At 56.8% G+C, this 17,385-nt stretch overlaps 6 non-coding genes across 6 annotated transcripts; all 6 read right to left on the reverse strand.

The window, feature by feature from the left end:
• Positions 1–2,109: 2,109 nt before the first annotated feature.
• On the reverse strand, positions 2,110–2,202 carry LOC133086330 (small nucleolar RNA SNORD116). The gene has a single exon (XR_009700087.1). It is a non-coding gene; the product is annotated as a small nucleolar RNA SNORD116 (small nucleolar RNA).
• A 2,695-nt stretch (positions 2,203–4,897) lies between these two features.
• LOC133086331 (small nucleolar RNA SNORD116) lies at positions 4,898–4,990 on the reverse strand. Its single transcript, XR_009700088.1, has one exon. It is a non-coding gene; the product is annotated as a small nucleolar RNA SNORD116 (small nucleolar RNA).
• Positions 4,991–7,685: 2,695 nt separating this feature from the next.
• Positions 7,686–7,778, reverse strand: LOC133086332 (small nucleolar RNA SNORD116). The gene has a single exon (XR_009700089.1). It is a non-coding gene; the product is annotated as a small nucleolar RNA SNORD116 (small nucleolar RNA).
• Positions 7,779–10,473: 2,695 nt separating this feature from the next.
• LOC133086333 (small nucleolar RNA SNORD116) lies at positions 10,474–10,566 on the reverse strand. The gene has a single exon (XR_009700090.1). It is a non-coding gene; the product is annotated as a small nucleolar RNA SNORD116 (small nucleolar RNA).
• A 2,695-nt stretch (positions 10,567–13,261) lies between these two features.
• Positions 13,262–13,354, reverse strand: LOC133086500 (small nucleolar RNA SNORD116). The gene has a single exon (XR_009700254.1). It is a non-coding gene; the product is annotated as a small nucleolar RNA SNORD116 (small nucleolar RNA).
• A 2,695-nt stretch (positions 13,355–16,049) lies between these two features.
• Positions 16,050–16,142, reverse strand: LOC133086335 (small nucleolar RNA SNORD116). Its single transcript, XR_009700092.1, has one exon. It is a non-coding gene; the product is annotated as a small nucleolar RNA SNORD116 (small nucleolar RNA).
• Between the last annotated feature and the right edge of the window lie 1,243 nt (positions 16,143–17,385).

Below are 17,385 nucleotides of genomic sequence, written 5' to 3' on the forward strand. Positions count from 1 at the left end.
GACTGCGCACGAGGATGCGCTTGTGGGTTCCTGTGCGTGGCGCTGAATACGCGTCTTGGTCTCTGGGTGTCGCTGTGGCCCTCTGCAGACACCTCCAACAGTAAACGCCACAGTTTATACACAGCACCCTGGTTGGACCCCCAACTGAAAGGAAAAGGAGAAAGACCCCTGTCAGCTTCAAGAGGCCGCATGCGAAGTTTAACCCCCAGGGGCTGCTGAAATAGGTCACAGACTCCCGCTCTCCCACAGCCACGCCTTCTGACCAAAGCACAAAGACTGGACGAGACCTGCCTCCCGGCCGTGGGTGTCACATCTACGTGGACCTGGAGACCCTGCCACCTACAAGCACATCTGATGTGCCCTTGGGGTCACTCCCAGCGCTCCCAGAAGCAAGGGAACCTCCCATGGGGGGGCTGACTCTGACCTGCAGTTGCCTACAGGCAAGATGCAGCCCGGCACTACTCAAGGGGCTAACGAACTTCGGCCCAAGTGCCTCTTCTCGTCAACTAGACCATATCACTTTCCGTGACCCCGTGGGAATGCCCACAACGGGAAGTGTTGGGCTTCAGCAACCAGGACACAGGTTGGGACCTGACAGCGGAAATTAGGCCACCTTCCCGGCCACGTATCGGCAAGCTTCCAACTGGCAGGTTTCGCGGCACAGACCACTGAGGAAACTCTCAAACCTTTCACAGCCTCGTCCTAAGTGGCTTCCTGCTGCCTGCAGGGCGACTCAACCCTACTTGAAGCCACAGACATCATGCGAACACGGGGACACTGAACACCAGGGAAGACAGACCGCAAGCCTGTCTGCTTTGATGAGGCCCACGGCACCGCATGCATCCTGGCAATTCTCCACTGCCACAGCGACACTACCGAGGAACTCACAGTGATCAAAGGCACTGTCCCCGAGGACCACAGACAGACTTTCAATGGAAGACCTCTGCCATGCGAGGGGACTTGGAAGCCTGAAAGGGAAAGGTGGTTGGCCACGGCAGGGCACCTGGCAGGGCAACTGTGTCCCCATCTCTTCCCGGCCAATGGACTTCTCCGGATAAAGCTCTGGCTCTTCGAACGGCCTGCATGCCACATGGGCCGGCCCCGTCATGCCCTCCGGGAGAAACACTATCGCTTTGCACATTCCCAAAAGAAGGAACAAAACGACCAAAGGGCTTGTTCCCATAACTCACCTACCCCCAAGGAGGCCGGCACAGATGCCTCAGCATGTCCATCTTCTCTACGTCCCGCAAGACACCCGTGTGGAGTCACTCCTCCGGAAATGGGATCGCAACTCTACACAGGTTACCTACCTCACTACATCCTCATGAACTGCCAAAGCCATCCCCTCCATAGGCAGCTGATGCCAGCCCTTCACGAACAAGACACATCCTCGGGAAGCTGAGGCCAGCACCTGCAACCCAATGATGACAGCCCATCCCACGACATTACATAGGACGTGTCCTCATGATACCTTAACTTTCTCTCCAGGCCCCCAGCCACCACACAGGCTTAAATGCAGCACTCGATCCTCAGCCCACTCCACGATGATCCACTTAGCACCAACAGTGTGCCGGCAGCTTCAGCAGAGGAGCTGAAAGGGGCAGCCCCGTGGCCTAGTCCATCGGCCCCCTTCTGCCATCGCTCAACTCCAGCCCACCCCTGCTCACTGCTCCAGCCCCACCGGGCACTCAGGAACCTCACCACACCACACACAACATCACAGAGGGCCTCAGGCCTGGCCTGAGGCTCCAGGCTCCAACCAGGGAAGCTTGCTCACTTTGGCTTCCAGAATCAACCTCCGAAGCGGCATGCACAAAGCGTGATCCTGGCCAAAACACACCTCTCCAAGCTGCAAGCTCACTGGGCCTCCACCAGCACACGCTCCGACTCTGAAGACTAGCAGGAGAGCCTGCCCCCTTGTATTCCCTCAGCGGTCTTTTAGCAGGGACTGGGGATTCATAGATGACCCAGCTTATGGGCAGACACGGTCGACCCTCACACAGGAGTCCCTCCAATGCTGGAGCCCTTAGTGGTGTTTGCATGCCTGTCAGCAGGGGACGTCGGCCCTCACTCCTAACTGTCCCATACCCCCGAGAGAGGAAACGTGCTGGACCTCAGTTTCGATAAGGAGACGGTAGAGCGTTCTCACTCATTTTGTTCAGATTTTCCAAGGAATGCATACAAGGGTGTCATCATCGATCCAAGCACATGCTGGGACGCTGCAGAACACAAACGGGCAGGCCGTGGGGCTCTGCAGAGGAGCCATGACCCGGAAGTACTCCAACAGCCTGGGGAATCCACAGTCTTCAGGCCACTCAGCAAGACCAACAATCAATCCACTCTTGCAGCCACTGGGCCCATCTGATGAAAACCTAATATCCAATGGCACATTTTAGTATGGGTGAATGCATACCGTCCTGAGTTATCCACAGCCACGCTCAGCAACGTGCGCCCGCCCCACTTTTTCCAGTTCTCCTTAGGACATCCAGTCATCAGACAACGCGAAGGTCTTCTTGTCTTTGCCGACGGCCAGCCTTGCCCTGCAGCTGCACCTGAGAAGTGGACAGAAATCATGCAGGCTTCTGAATTGCACCACGGTTCAGAGAACATGATTCTTGCGAACACTTACCTTGCCGTGAGCCCAGAACCTGCTTTCCAAGTACCACTATCCATTACCGAAAACTGATTGCGTGTCTCACAGCATGACTGGAGGAAGTTAGGCACGTACATTGGTCGGTGTGTCAGACACTGTATCTGTGTATTCACGTGAGTGGGCGTGTGTGACTGTGACTGCGCACGAGGATGCGCTTGTGGGTTCCTGTGCGTGGCGCTGAATATGCGTCTTGGTCTCTGGGTGTCGCTGTGGCCCTCTGCAGACACCTCCAACAGTAAACGCCACAGTTTATACACAGCACCCTGGTTGGACCCCCAACTGAAAGGAAAAGGAGAAAGACCCCTGTCAGCTTCAAGAGGCCGCATGCGAAGTTTAACCCCCAGGGGCTGCTGAAATAGGTCACAGACTCCCGCTCTCCCACAGCCACGCCTTCTGACCAAAGCACAAAGACTGGACGAGACCTGCCTCCCGGCCGTGGGTGTCACATCTACGTGGACCTGGAGACCCTGCCACCTACAAGCACATCTGATGTGCCCTTGGGGTCACTCCCAGCGCTCCCAGAAGCAAGGGAACCTCCCATGGGGGGGCTGACTCCGACCTGCAGTTGCCTACAGGCAAGATGCAGCCCGGCACTACTCAAGGGGCTAACGAACTTCGGCCCAAGTGCCTCTTCTCGCCAACTAGACCATATCACTTTCCGTGACCCCGTGGGAATGCCCACAACGGGAAGTGTTGGGCTTCAGCAACCAGGACACAGGTTGGGACCTGACAGCGGAAATTAGGCCACCTTCCCGGCCACGTATCGGCAAGCTTCCAACTGGCAGGTTTCGCGGCCCAGACCACTGAGGAAACGCTCAAACGCTTCACAGCCTCGTCCTAAGTGCCCTCCTGCTGCCTGCAGGGCGACTCAACCCTACTTGAAGCCACAGACATCATGCGAACACGGGGACACTGAACACCAGGGAAGACAGACCGCAAGCCTGTCTGCTTTGATGAGGCCCACGGCACCGCATGCATCCTGGCAATTCTCCACTGCCACAGCGACACTACCGAGGAACTCACAGTGATCAAAGGCACTGTCCCCGAGGACCACAGACAGACTTTCAATGGAAGACCTCTGCCATGCGAGGGGACTTGGAAGCCTGAAAGGGAAAGGTGGTTGGCCACGGCAGGGCACCTGGCAGGGCAACTGTGTCCCCATCTCTTCCCGGCCAATGGACTGCTCCGGATAAAGCTCTGGCTCTTCGAACGGCCTGCATGCCACATGGGCCGGCCGCGTCATGCCCTCCGGGAGAAACACTATCGCTTTGCACATTCCCAAAAGAAGGAACAAAACGACCAAAGGGCTTGTTCCCATAACTCACCTACCCCCAAGGAGGCCGGCACAGATGCCTCAGCATGTCCATCTTCTCTACGTCCCGCAAGACACCCGTGTGGAGTCACTCCTCCGGAAATGGGATCGCAACTCTACACAGGTTACCTACCTCACTACATCCTCATGAACTGCCAAAGCCATCCCCTCCATAGGCAGCTGATGCCAGCCCTTCACGAACAAGACACATCCTCGGGAAGCTGAGGCCAGCACCTGCAACCCAATGATGACAGCCCATCCCACGACATTACATAGGACGTGTCCTCATGATACCTTAACTTTCTCTCCAGGCCCCCAGCCACCACACAGGCTTAAATGCAGCACTCGATCCTCAGCCCACTCCACGATGATCCACTTAGCACCAACAGTGTGCCGGCAGCTTCAGCAGAGGAGCTGAAAGGGGCAGCCCCGTGGCCTAGTCCATCGGCCCCCTTCTGCCATCGCTCAACTCCAGCCCACCCCTGCTCACTGCTCCAGCCCCACCGGGCACTCAGGAACCTCACCACACCACACACAACATCACAGAGGGCCTCAGGCCTGGCCTGAGGCTCCAGGCTCCAACCAGGGAAGCTTGCTCACTTTGGCTTCCAGAATCAACCTCCGAAGCGCCATGCACAAAGCGTGATCCTGGCCAAAACACACCTCTCCAAGCTGCAAGCTCACTGGGCCTCCACCAGCACACGCTCCGACTCTGAAGACTAGCAGGAGAGCCTGGCCCCTTGTATTCCCTCAGCGGTCTTTTAGCAGGGACCGGGGATTCATAGATGACCCAGCTTATGGGCAGACACGGTCGACCCTCACACAGGAGTCCCTCCAATGCTGGAGCCCTTAGTGGTGTTTGCATGCCTGTCAGCAGGGGACGTCGGCCCTCACTCCTAACTGTCCCATACCCCCGAGAGAGGAAACGTGCTGGACCTCAGTTTCGATAAGGAGACGGTAGAGCGTTCTCACTCATTTTGTTCAGATTTTCCAAGGAATGCATACAAGGGTGTCATCATCGATCCAAGCACATGCTGGGACGCTGCAGAACACAAACGGGCAGGCCGTGGGGCTCTGCAGAGGAGCCATGACCCGGAAGTACTCCAACAGCCTGGGGAATCCACAGTCTTCAGGCCACTCAGCAAGACCAACAATCAATCCACTCTTGCAGCCACTGGGCCCATCTGATGAAAACCTAATATCCAATGGCACATTTTAGTATGGGTGAATGCATACCGTCCTGAGTTATCCACAGCCACGCTCAGCAACGTGCGCCCGCCCCACTTTTTCCAGTTCTCCTTAGGACATCCAGTCATCAGACAACGCGAAGGTCTTCTTGTCTTTGCCGACGGCCAGCCTTGCCCTGCAGCTGCACCTGAGAAGTGGACAGAAATCATGCAGGCTTCTGAATTGCACCACGGTTCAGAGAACATGATTCTTGCGAACACTTACCTTGCCGTGAGCCCAGAACCTGCTTTCCAAGTACCACTATCCATTACCGAAAACTGATTGCGTGTCTCACAGCATGACTGGAGGAAGTTAGGCACGTACATTGGTCGGTGTGTCAGACACTGTATCTGTGTATTCACGTGAGTCGGCGTGTGTGACTGTGACTGCGCACGAGGATGCGCTTGTGGGTTCCTGTGCGTGGCGCTGAATACGCGTCTTGGTCTCTGGGTGTCGCTGTGGCCCTCTGCAGACACCTCCAACAGTAAACGCCACAGTTTATACACAGCACCCTGGTTGGACCCCCAACTGAAAGGAAAAGGAGAAAGACCCCTGTCAGCTTCAAGAGGCCGCATGCGAAGTTTAACCCCCAGGGGCTGCTGAAATAGGTCACAGACTCCCGCTCTCCCACAGCCACGCCTTCTGACCAAAGCACAAAGACTGGACGAGACCTGCCTCCCGGCCGTGGGTGTCACATCTACGTGGACCTGGAGACCCTGACACCTACAAGCACATCTGATGTGCCCTTGGGGTCACTCCCAGCGCTCCCAGAAGCAAGGGAACCTCCCATGGGGGGGCTGACTCCGACCTGCAGTTGCCTACAGGCAAGATGCAGCCCGGCACTACTCAAGGGGCTAACGAACTTCGGCCCAAGTGCCTCTTCTCGCCAACTAGACCATATCACTTTCCGTGACCCCGTGGGAATGCCCACAACGGGAAGTGTTGGGCTTCAGCAACCATGACACAGGTTGGGACCTGACAGCGGAAATTAGGCCACCTTCCCGGCCACGTATCGGCAAGCTTCCAACTGGCAGGTTTCGCGGCCCAGACCACTGAGGAAACGCTCAAACGCTTCACAGCCTCGTCCTAAGTGCCTTCCTGCTGCCTGCAGGGCGACTCAACCCTACTTGAAGCCACAGACATCATGCGAACACGGGGACACTGAACACCAGGGAAGACAGACCGCAAGCCTGTCTGCTTTGATGAGGCCCACGGCACCGCATGCATCCTGGCAATTCTCCACTGCCACAGCGACACTACCGAGGAACTCACAGTGATCAAAGGCACTGTCCCCGAGGACCACAGACAGACTTTCAATGGAAGACCTCTGCCATGCGAGGGGACTTGGAAGCCTGAAAGGGAAAGGTGGTTGGCCACGGCAGGGCACCTGGCAGGGCAACTGTGTCCCCATCTCTTCCCGGCCAATGGACTGCTCCGGATAAAGCTCTGGCTCTTCGAACGGCCTGCATGCCACATGGGCCGGCCGCGTCATGCCCTCCGGGAGAAACACTATCGCTTTGCACATTCCCAAAAGAAGGAACAAAACGACCAAAGGGCTTGTTCCCATAACTCACCTACCCCCAAGGAGGCCGGCACAGATGCCTCAGCATGTCCATCTTCTCTACGTCCCGCAAGACACCCGTGTGGAGTCACTCCTCCGGAAATGGGATCGCAACTCTACACAGGTTACCTACCTCACTACATCCTCATGAACTGCCAAAGCCATCCCCTCCATAGGCAGCTGATGCCAGCCCTTCACGAACAAGACACATCCTCGGGAAGCTGAGGCCAGCACCTGCAACCCAATGATGACAGCCCATCCCACGACATTACATAGGACGTGTCCTCATGATACCTTAACTTTCTCTCCAGGCCCCCAGCCACCACACAGGCTTAAATGCAGCACTCGATCCTCAGCCCACTCCACGATGATCCACTTAGCACCAACAGTGTGCCGGCAGCTTCAGCAGAGGAGCTGAAAGGGGCAGCCCCGTGGCCTAGTCCATCGGCCCCCTTCTGCCATCGCTCAACTCCAGCCCACCCCTGCTCACTGCTCCAGCCCCACCGGGCACTCAGGAACCTCACCACACCACACACAACATCACAGAGGGCCTCAGGCCTGGCCTGAGGCTCCAGGCTCCAACCAGGGAAGCTTGCTCACTTTGGCTTCCAGAATCAGCCTCCGAAGCGGCATGCACAAAGCGTGATCCTGGCCAAAACACACCTCTCCAAGCTGCAAGCTCACTGGGCCTCCACCAGCACACGCTCCGACTCTGAAGACTAGCAGGAGAGCCTGCCCCCTTGTATTCCCTCAGCGGTCTTTTAGCAGGGACCGGGGATTCATAGATGACCCAGCTTATGGGCAGACACGGTCGACCCTCACACAGGAGTCCCTCCAATGCTGGAGCCCTTAGTGGTGTTTGCATGCCTGTCAGCAGGGGACGTCGGCCCTCACTCCTAACTGTCCCATACCCCCGAGAGAGGAAACGTGCTGGACCTCAGTTTCGATAAGGAGACGGTAGAGCGTTCTCACTCATTTTGTTCAGATTTTCCAAGGAATGCATACAAGGGTGTCATCATCGATCCAAGCACATGCTGGGACGCTGCAGAACACAAACGGGCAGGCCGTGGGGCTCTGCAGAGGAGCCATGACCCGGAAGTACTCCAACAGCCTGGGGAATCCACAGTCTTCAGGCCACTCAGCAAGACCAACAATCAATCCACTCTTGCAGCCACTGGGCCCATCTGATGAAAACCTAATATCCAATGGCACATTTTAGTATGGGTGAATGCATACCGTCCTGAGTTATCCACAGCCACGCTCAGCAACGTGCGCCCGCCCCACTTTTTCCAGTTCTCCTTAGGACATCCAGTCATCAGACAACGCGAAGGTCTTCTTGTCTTTGCCGACGGCCAGCCTTGCCCTGCAGCTGCACCTGAGAAGTGGACAGAAATCATGCAGGCTTCTGAATTGCACCACGGTTCAGAGAACATGATTCTTGCGAACACTTACCTTGCCGTGAGCCCAGAACCTGCTTTCCAAGTACCACTATCCATTACCGAAAACTGATTGCGTGTCTCACAGCATGACTGGAGGAAGTTAGGCACGTACATTGGTCGGTGTGTCAGACACTGTATCTGTGTATTCACGTGAGTGGGCGTGTGTGACTGTGACTGCGCACGAGGATGCGCTTGTGGGTTCCTGTGCGTGGCGCTGAATACGCGTCTTGGTCTCTGGGTGTCGCTGTGGCCCTCTGCAGACACCTCCAACAGTAAACGCCACAGTTTATACACAGCACCCTGGTTGGACCCCCAACTGAAAGGAAAAGGAGAAAGACCCCTGTCAGCTTCAAGAGGCCGCATGCGAAGTTTAACCCCCAGGGGCTGCTGAAATAGGTCACAGACTCCCGCTCTCCCACAGCCACGCCTTCTGACCAAAGCACAAAGACTGGACGAGACCTGCCTCCCGGCCGTGGGTGTCACATCTACGTGGACCTGGAGACCCTGCCACCTACAAGCACATCTGATGTGCCCTTGGGGTCACTCCCAGCGCTCCCAGAAGCAAGGGAACCTCCCATGGGGGGGCTGACTCCGACCTGCAGTTGCCTACAGGCAAGATGCAGCCCGGCACTACTCAAGGGGCTAACGAACTTCGGCCCAAGTGCCTCTTCTCGCCAACTAGACCATATCACTTTCCGTGACCCCGTGGGAATGCCCACAACGGGAAGTGTTGGGCTTCAGCAACCATGACACAGGTTGGGACCTGACAGCGGAAATTAGGCCACCTTCCCGGCCACGTATCGGCAAGCTTCCAACTGGCAGGTTTCGCGGCCCAGACCACTGAGGAAACGCTCAAACGCTTCACAGCCTCGTCCTGAGTGCCTTCCTGCTGCCTGCAGGGCGACTCAACCCTACTTGAAGCCACAGACATCATGCGAACACGGGGACACTGAACACCAGGGAAGACAGACCGCAAGCCTGTCTGCTTTGATGAGGCCCACGGCACCGCATGCATCCTGGCAATTCTCCACTGCCACAGCGACACTACCGAGGAACTCACAGTGATCAAAGGCACTGTCCCCGAGGACCACAGACAGACTTTCAATGGAAGACCTCTGCCATGCGAGGGGACTTGGAAGCCTGAAAGGGAAAGGTGGTTGGCCACGGCAGGGCACCTGGCAGGGCAACTGTGTCCCCATCTCTTCCCGGCCAATGGACTGCTCCGGATAAAGCTCTGGCTCTTCGAACGGCCTGCATGCCACATGGGCCGGCCGCGTCATGCCCTCCGGGAGAAACACTATCGCTTTGCACATTCCCAAAAGAAGGAACAAAACGACCAAAGGGCTTGTTCCCATAACTCACCTACCCCCAAGGAGGCCGGCACAGATGCCTCAGCATGTCCATCTTCTCTACGTCCCGCAAGACACCCGTGTGGAGTCACTCCTCCGGAAATGGGATCGCAACTCTACACAGGTTACCTACCTCACTACATCCTCATGAACTGCCAAAGCCATCCCCTCCATAGGCAGCTGATGCCAGCCCTTCACGAACAAGACACATCCTCGGGAAGCTGAGGCCAGCACCTGCAACCCAATGATGACAGCCCATCCCACGACATTACATAGGACGTGTCCTCATGATACCTTAACTTTCTCTCCAGGCCCCCAGCCACCACACAGGCTTAAATGCAGCACTCGATCCTCAGCCCACTCCACGATGATCCACTTAGCACCAACAGTGTGCCGGCAGCTTCAGCAGAGGAGCTGAAAGGGGCAGCCCCGTGGCCTAGTCCATCGGCCCCCTTCTGCCATCGCTCAACTCCAGCCCACCCCTGCTCACTGCTCCAGCCCCACCGGGCACTCAGGAACCTCACCACACCACACACAACATCACAGAGGGCCTCAGGCCTGGCCTGAGGCTCCAGGCTCCAACCAGGGAAGCTTGCTCACTTTGGCTTCCAGAATCAACCTCCGAAGCGCCATGCACAAAGCGTGATCCTGGCCAAAACACACCTCTCCAAGCTGCAAGCTCACTGGGCCTCCACCAGCACACGCTCCGACTCTGAAGACTAGCAGGAGAGCCTGCCCCCTTGTATTCCCTCAGCGGTCTTTTAGCAGGGACCGGGGACTCATAGATGACCCAGCTTATGGGCAGACACGGTCGACCCTCACACAGGAGTCCCTCCAATGCTGGAGCCCTTAGTGGTGTTTGCATGCCTGTCAGCAGGGGACGTCGGCCCTCACTCCTAACTGTCCCATACCCCCGAGAGAGGAAACGTGCTGGACCTCAGTTTCGATAAGGAGACGGTAGAGCGTTCTCACTCATTTTGTTCAGATTTTCCAAGGAATGCATACAAGGGTGTCATCATCGATCCAAGCACATGCTGGGACGCTGCAGAACACAAACGGGCAGGCCGTGGGGCTCTGCAGAGGAGCCATGACCCGGAAGTACTCCAACAGCCTGGGGAATCCACAGTCTTCAGGCCACTCAGCAAGACCAACAATCAATCCACTCTTGCAGCCACTGGGCCCATCTGATGAAAACCTAATATCCAATGGCACATTTTAGTATGGGTGAATGCATACCGTCCTGAGTTATCCACAGCCACGCTCAGCAACGTGCGCCCGCCCCACTTTTTCCAGTTCTCCTTAGGACATCCAGTCATCAGACAACGCGAAGGTCTTCTTGTCTTTGCCGACGGCCAGCCTTGCCCTGCAGCTGCACCTGAGAAGTGGACAGAAATCATGCAGGCTTCTGAATTGCACCACGGTTCAGAGAACATGATTCTTGCGAACACTTACCTTGCCGTGAGCCCAGAACCTGCTTTCCAAGTACCACTATCCATTACCAAAAACTGATTGCGTGTCTCACAGCATGACTGGAGGAAGTTAGGCACGTACATTGGTCGGTGTGTCAGACACTGTATCTGTGTATTCACGTGAGTCGGCGTGTGTAACTGTGACTGCGCACGAGGATGCGCTTGTGGGTTCCTGTGCGTGGCGCTGAATACGCGTCTTGGTCTCTGGGTGTCGCTGTGGCCCTCTGCAGACACCTCCAACAGTAAACGCCACAGTTTATACACAGCACCCTGGTTGGACCCCCAACTGAAAGGAAAAGGAGAAAGACCCCTGTCAGCTTCAAGAGGCCGCATGCGAAGTTTAACCCCCAGGGGCTGCTGAAATAGGTCACAGACTCCCGCTCTCCCACAGCCACGCCTTCTGACCAAAGCACAAAGACTGGACGAGACCTGCCTCCCGGCCGTGGGTGTCACATCTACGTGGACCTGGAGACCCTGCCACCTACAAGCACATCTGATGTGCCCTTGGGGTCACTCCCAGCGCTCCCAGAAGCAAGGGAACCTCCCATGGGGGGGCTGACTCCGACCTGCAGTTGCCTACAGGCAAGATGCAGCCCGGCACTACTCAAGGGGCTAACGAACTTCGGCCCAAGTGCCTCTTCTCGCCAACTAGACCATATCACTTTCCGTGACCCCGTGGGAATGCCCACAACGGGAAGTGTTGGGCTTCAGCAACCATGACACAGGTTGGGACCTGACAGCGGAAATTAGGCCACCTTCCCGGCCACGTATCGGCAAGCTTCCAACTGGCAGGTTTCGCGGCCCAGACCACTGAGGAAACGCTCAAACGCTTCACAGCCTCGTCCTGAGTGCCTTCCTGCTGCCTGCAGGGCGACTCAACCCTACTTGAAGCCACAGACATCATGCGAACACGGGGACACTGAACACCAGGGAAGACAGACCGCAAGCCTGTCTGCTTTGATGAGGCCCACGGCACCGCATGCATCCTGGCAATTCTCCACTGCCACAGCGACACTACCGAGGAACTCACAGTGATCAAAGGCACTGTCCCCGAGGACCACAGACAGACTTTCAATGGAAGACCTCTGCCATGCGAGGGGACTTGGAAGCCTGAAAGGGAAAGGTGGTTGGCCACGGCAGGGCACCTGGCAGGGCAACTGTGTCCCCATCTCTTCCCGGCCAATGGACTGCTCTGGATAAAGCTCTGGCTCTTCGAACGGCCTGCATGCCACATGGGCCGGCCGCGTCATGCCCTCCGGGAGAAACACTATCGCTTTGCACATTCCCAAAAGAAGGAACAAAACGACCAAAGGGCTTGTTCCCATAACTCACCTACCCCCAAGGAGGCCGGCACAGATGCCTCAGCATGTCCATCTTCTCTACGTCCCGCAAGACACCCGTGTGGAGTCACTCCTCCGGAAATGGGATCGCAACTCTACACAGGTTACCTACCTCACTACATCCTCATGAACTGCCAAAGCCATCCCCTCCATAGGCAGCTGATGCCAGCCCTTCACGAACAAGACACATCCTCGGGAAGCTGAGGCCAGCACCTGCAACCCAATGATGACAGCCCATCCCACGACATTACATAGGACGTGTCCTCATGATACCTTAACTTTCTCTCCAGGCCCCCAGCCACCACACAGGCTTAAATGCAGCACTCGATCCTCAGCCCACTCCACGATGATCCACTTAGCACCAACAGTGTGCTGGCAGCTTCAGCAGAGGAGCTGAAAGGGGCAGCCCCGTGGCCTAGTCCATCGGCCCCCTTCTGCCATCGCTCAACTCCAGCCCACCCCTGCTCACTGCTCCAGCCCCACCGGGCACTCAGGAACCTCACCACACCACACACAACATCACAGAGGGCCTCAGGCCTGGCCTGAGGCTCCAGGCTCCAACCAGGGAAGCTTGCTCACTTTGGCTTCCAGAATCAGCCTCCGAAGCGGAATGCACAAAGCGCGATCCTGGCCAAAACACACCTCTCCAAGCTGCAAGCTCACTGGGCCTCCACCAGCACACGCTCCGACTCTGAAGACTAGCAGGAGAGCCTGCCCCCTTGTATTCCCTCAGCGGTCTTTTAGCAGGGACCGGGGACTCATAGATGACCCAGCTTATGGGCAGACACGGTCGACCCTCACACAGGAGTCCCTCCAATGCTGGAGCCCTTAGTGGTGTTTGCATGCCTGTCAGCAGGGGACGTCGGCCCTCACTCCTAACTGTCCCATACCCCCGAGAGAGGAAACGTGCTGGACCTCAGTTTCGATAAGGAGACGGTAGAGCGTTCTCACTCATTTTGTTCAGATTTTCCAAGGAATGCATACAAGGGTGTCACCATCGATCCAAGCACATGCTGGGACGCTGCAGAACACAAACGGGCAGGCCGTGGGGCTCTGCAGAGGAGCCATGACCCGGAAGTACTCCAACAGCCTGGGGAATCCACAGTCTTCAGGCCACTCAGCAAGACCAACAATCAATCCACTCTTGCAGCCACTGGGCCCATCTGATGAAAACCTAATATCCAATGGCACATTTTAGTATGGGTGAATGCATACCGTCCTGAGTTATCCACAGCCACGCTCAGCAACGTGCGCCCGCCCCACTTTTTCCAGTTCTCCTTAGGACATCCAGTCATCAGACAACGCGAAGGTCTTCTTGTCTTTGCCGACGGCCAGCCTTGCCCTGCAGCTGCACCTGAGAAGTGGACAGAAATCATGCAGGCTTCTGAATTGCACCACGGTTCAGAGAACATGATTCTTGCGAACACTTACCTTGCCGTGAGCCCAGAACCTGCTTTCCAAGTACCACTATCCATTACCGAAAACTGATTGCGTGTCTCACAGCATGACTGGAGGAAGTTAGGCACGTACATTGGTCGGTGTGTCAGACACTGTATCTGTGTATTCACGTGAGTGGGCGTGTGTGACTGTGACTGCGCACGAGGATGCGCTTGTGGGTTCCTGTGCGTGGCGCTGAATACGCGTCTTGGTCTCTGGGTGTCGCTGTGGCCCTCTGCAGACACCTCCAACAGTAAACGCCACAGTTTATACACAGCACCCTGGTTGGACCCCCAACTGAAAGGAAAAGGAGAAAGACCCCTGTCAGCTTCAAGAGGCCGCATGCGAAGTTTAACGCCCAGGGGCTGCTGAAATAGGTCACAGACTCCCGCTCTCCCACAGCCACGCCTTCTGACCAAAGCACAAAGACTGGACGAGACCTGCCTCCCGGCCGTGGGTGTCACATCTACGTGGACCTGGAGACCCTGCCACCTACAAGCACATCTGATGTGCCCTTGGGGTCACTCCCAGCACTCCCAGAAGCAAGGGAACCTCCCATGGGGGGGCTGACTCCGACCTGCAGTTGCCTACAGGCAAGATGCAGCCCGGCACTACTCAAGGGGCTAACGAACTTCGGCCCAAGTGCCTCTTCTCGCCAACTAGACCATATCACTTGCCGTGACCCCGTGGGAATGCCCACAACGGGAAGTGTTGGGCTTCAGCAACCAGGACACAGGTTGGGACCTGACAGCGGAAATTAGGCCACCTTCCCGGCCACGTATCGGCAAGCTTCCAACTGGCAGGTTTCGCGGCCCAGACCACTGAGGAAACGCTCAAACGCTTCACAGCCTCGTCCTAAGTGCCCTCCTGCTGCCTGCAGGGCGACTCAACCCTACTTGAAGCCACAGACATCATGCGAACACGGGGACACTGAACACCAGGGAAGACAGACCGCAAGCCTGTCTGCTTTGATGAGGCCCACGGCACCGCATGCATCCTGGCAATTCTCCACTGCCACAGCGACACTACCGAGGAACTCACAGTGATCAAAGGCACTGTCCCCGAGGACCACAGACAGACTTTCAATGGAAGACCTCTGCCATGCGAGGGGACTTGGAAGCCTGAAAGGGAAAGGTGGTTGGCCACGGCAGGGCACCTGGCAGGGCAACTGTGTCCCCATCTCTTCCCGGCCAATGGACTGCTCCGGATAAAGCTCTGGCTCTTCGAACGGCCTGCATGCCACATGGGCCGGCCGCGTCATGCCCTCCGGGAGAAACACTATCGCTTTGCACATTCCCAAAAGAAGGAACAAAACGACCAAAGGGCTTGTTCCCATAACTCACCTACCCCCAAGGAGGCCGGCACAGATGCCTCAGCATGTCCATCTTCTCTACGTCCCGCAAGACACCCGTGTGGAGTCACTCCTCCGGAAATGGGATCGCAACTCTACACAGGTTACCTACCTCACTACATCCTCATGAACTGCCAAAGCCATCCCCTCCATAGGCAGCTGATGCCAGCCCTTCACGAACAAGACACATCCTCGGGAAGCTGAGGCCAGCACCTGCAACCCAATGATGACAGCCCATCCCACGACATTACATAGGACGTGTCCTCATGATACCTTAACTTTCTCTCCAGGCCCCCAGCCACCACACAGGCTTAAATGCAGCACTCGATCCTCAGCCCACTCCACGATGATCCACTTAGCACCAACAGTGTGCCGGCAGCTTCAGCAGAGGAGCTGAAAGGGGCAGCCCCGTGGCCTAGTCCATCGGCCCCCTTCTGCCATCGCTCAACTCCAGCCCACCCCTGCTCACTGCTCCAGCCCCACCGGGCACTCAGGAACCTCACCACACCACACACAACATCACAGAGGGCCTCAGGCCTGGCCTGAGGCTCCAGGCTCCAACCAGGGAAGCTTGCTCACTTTGGCTTCCAGAATCAGCCTCCGAAGCGGCATGCACAAAGCGTGATCCTGGCCAAAACACACCTCTCCAAGCTGCAAGCTCACTGGGCCTCCACCAGCACACGCTCCGACTCTGAAGACTAGCAGGAGAGCCTGCCCCCTTGTATTCCCTCAGCGGTCTTTTAGCAGGGACCGGGGACTCATAGATGACCCAGCTTATGGGCAGACACGGTCGACCCTCACACAGGAGTCCCTCCAATGCTGGAGCCCTTAGTGGTGTTTGCATGCCTGTCAGCAGGGGACGTCGGCCCTCACTCCTAACTGTCCCATACCCCCGAGAGAGGAAACGTGCTGGACCTCAGTTTCGATAAGGAGACGGTAGAGCGTTCTCACTCATTTTGTTCAGATTTTCCAAGGAATGCATACAAGGGTGTCATCATCGATCCAAGCACATGCTGGGACGCTGCAGAACACAAACGGGCAGGCCGTGGGGCTCTGCAGAGGAGCCATGACCCGGAAGTACTCCAACAGCCTGGGGAATCCACAGTCTTCAGGCCACTCAGCAAGACCAACAATCAATCCACTCTTGCAGCCACTGGGCCCATCTGATGAAAACCTAATATCCAATGGCACATTTTAGTATGGGTGAATGCATACCGTCCTGAGTTATCCACAGCCACGCTCAGCAACGTGCGCCCGCCCCACTTTTTCCAGTTCTCCTTAGGACATCCAGTCATCAGACAACGCGAAGGTCTTCTTGTCTTTGCCGACGGCCAGCCTTGTCCTGCAGCTGCACCTGAGAAGTGGACAGAAATCATGCAGGCTTCTGAATTGCACCACGGTTCAGAGAACATGATTCTTGCGAACACTTACCTTGCCGTGAGCCCAGAACCTGCTTTCCAAGTACCACTATCCATTACCGAAAACTGATTGCGTGTCTCACAGCATGACTGGAGGAAGTTAGGCACGTACATTGGTCGGTGTGTCAGACACTGTATCTGTGTATTCACGTGAGTGGGCGTGTGTGACTGTGACTGCGCACGAGGATGCGCTTGTGGGTTCCTGTGCGTGGCGCTGAATACGCGTCTTGGTCTCTGGGTGTCGCTGTGGCCCTCTGCAGACACCTCCAACAGTAAACGCCACAGTTTATACACAGCACCCTGGTTGGACCCCCAACTGAAAGGAAAAGGAGAAAGACCCCTGTCAGCTTCAAGAGGCCGCATGCGAAGTTTAACCCCCAGGGGCTGCTGAAATAGGTCACAGACTCCCGCTCTCCCACAGCCACGCCTTCTGACCAAAGCACAAAGACTGGACGAGACCTGCCTCCCGGCCGTGGGTGTCACATCTACGTGGACCTGGAGACCCTGCCACCTACAAGCACATCTGATGTGCCCTTGGGGTCACTCCCAGCGCTCCCAGAAGCAAGGGAACCTCCCATGGGGGGGCTGACTCCGACCTGCAGTTGCCTACAGGCAAGATGCAGCCCGGCACTACTCAAGGGGCTAACGAACTTCGGCCCAAGTGCCTCTTCTCGCCAACTAGACCATATCACTTTCCGTGACCCCGTGGGAATGCCCACAACGGGAAGTGTTGGGCTTCAGCAACCATGACACAGGTTGGGACCTGACAGCGGAAATTAGGCCACCTTCCCGGCCACGTATCGGCAAGCTTCCAACTGGCAGGTTTCGC

This window comes from Eubalaena glacialis, chromosome 2 (assembly GCF_028564815.1).
Source record: "Eubalaena glacialis isolate mEubGla1 chromosome 2, mEubGla1.1.hap2.+ XY, whole genome shotgun sequence".
NCBI classification, from domain to species: Eukaryota; Metazoa; Chordata; class Mammalia; order Artiodactyla; family Balaenidae; genus Eubalaena; species Eubalaena glacialis.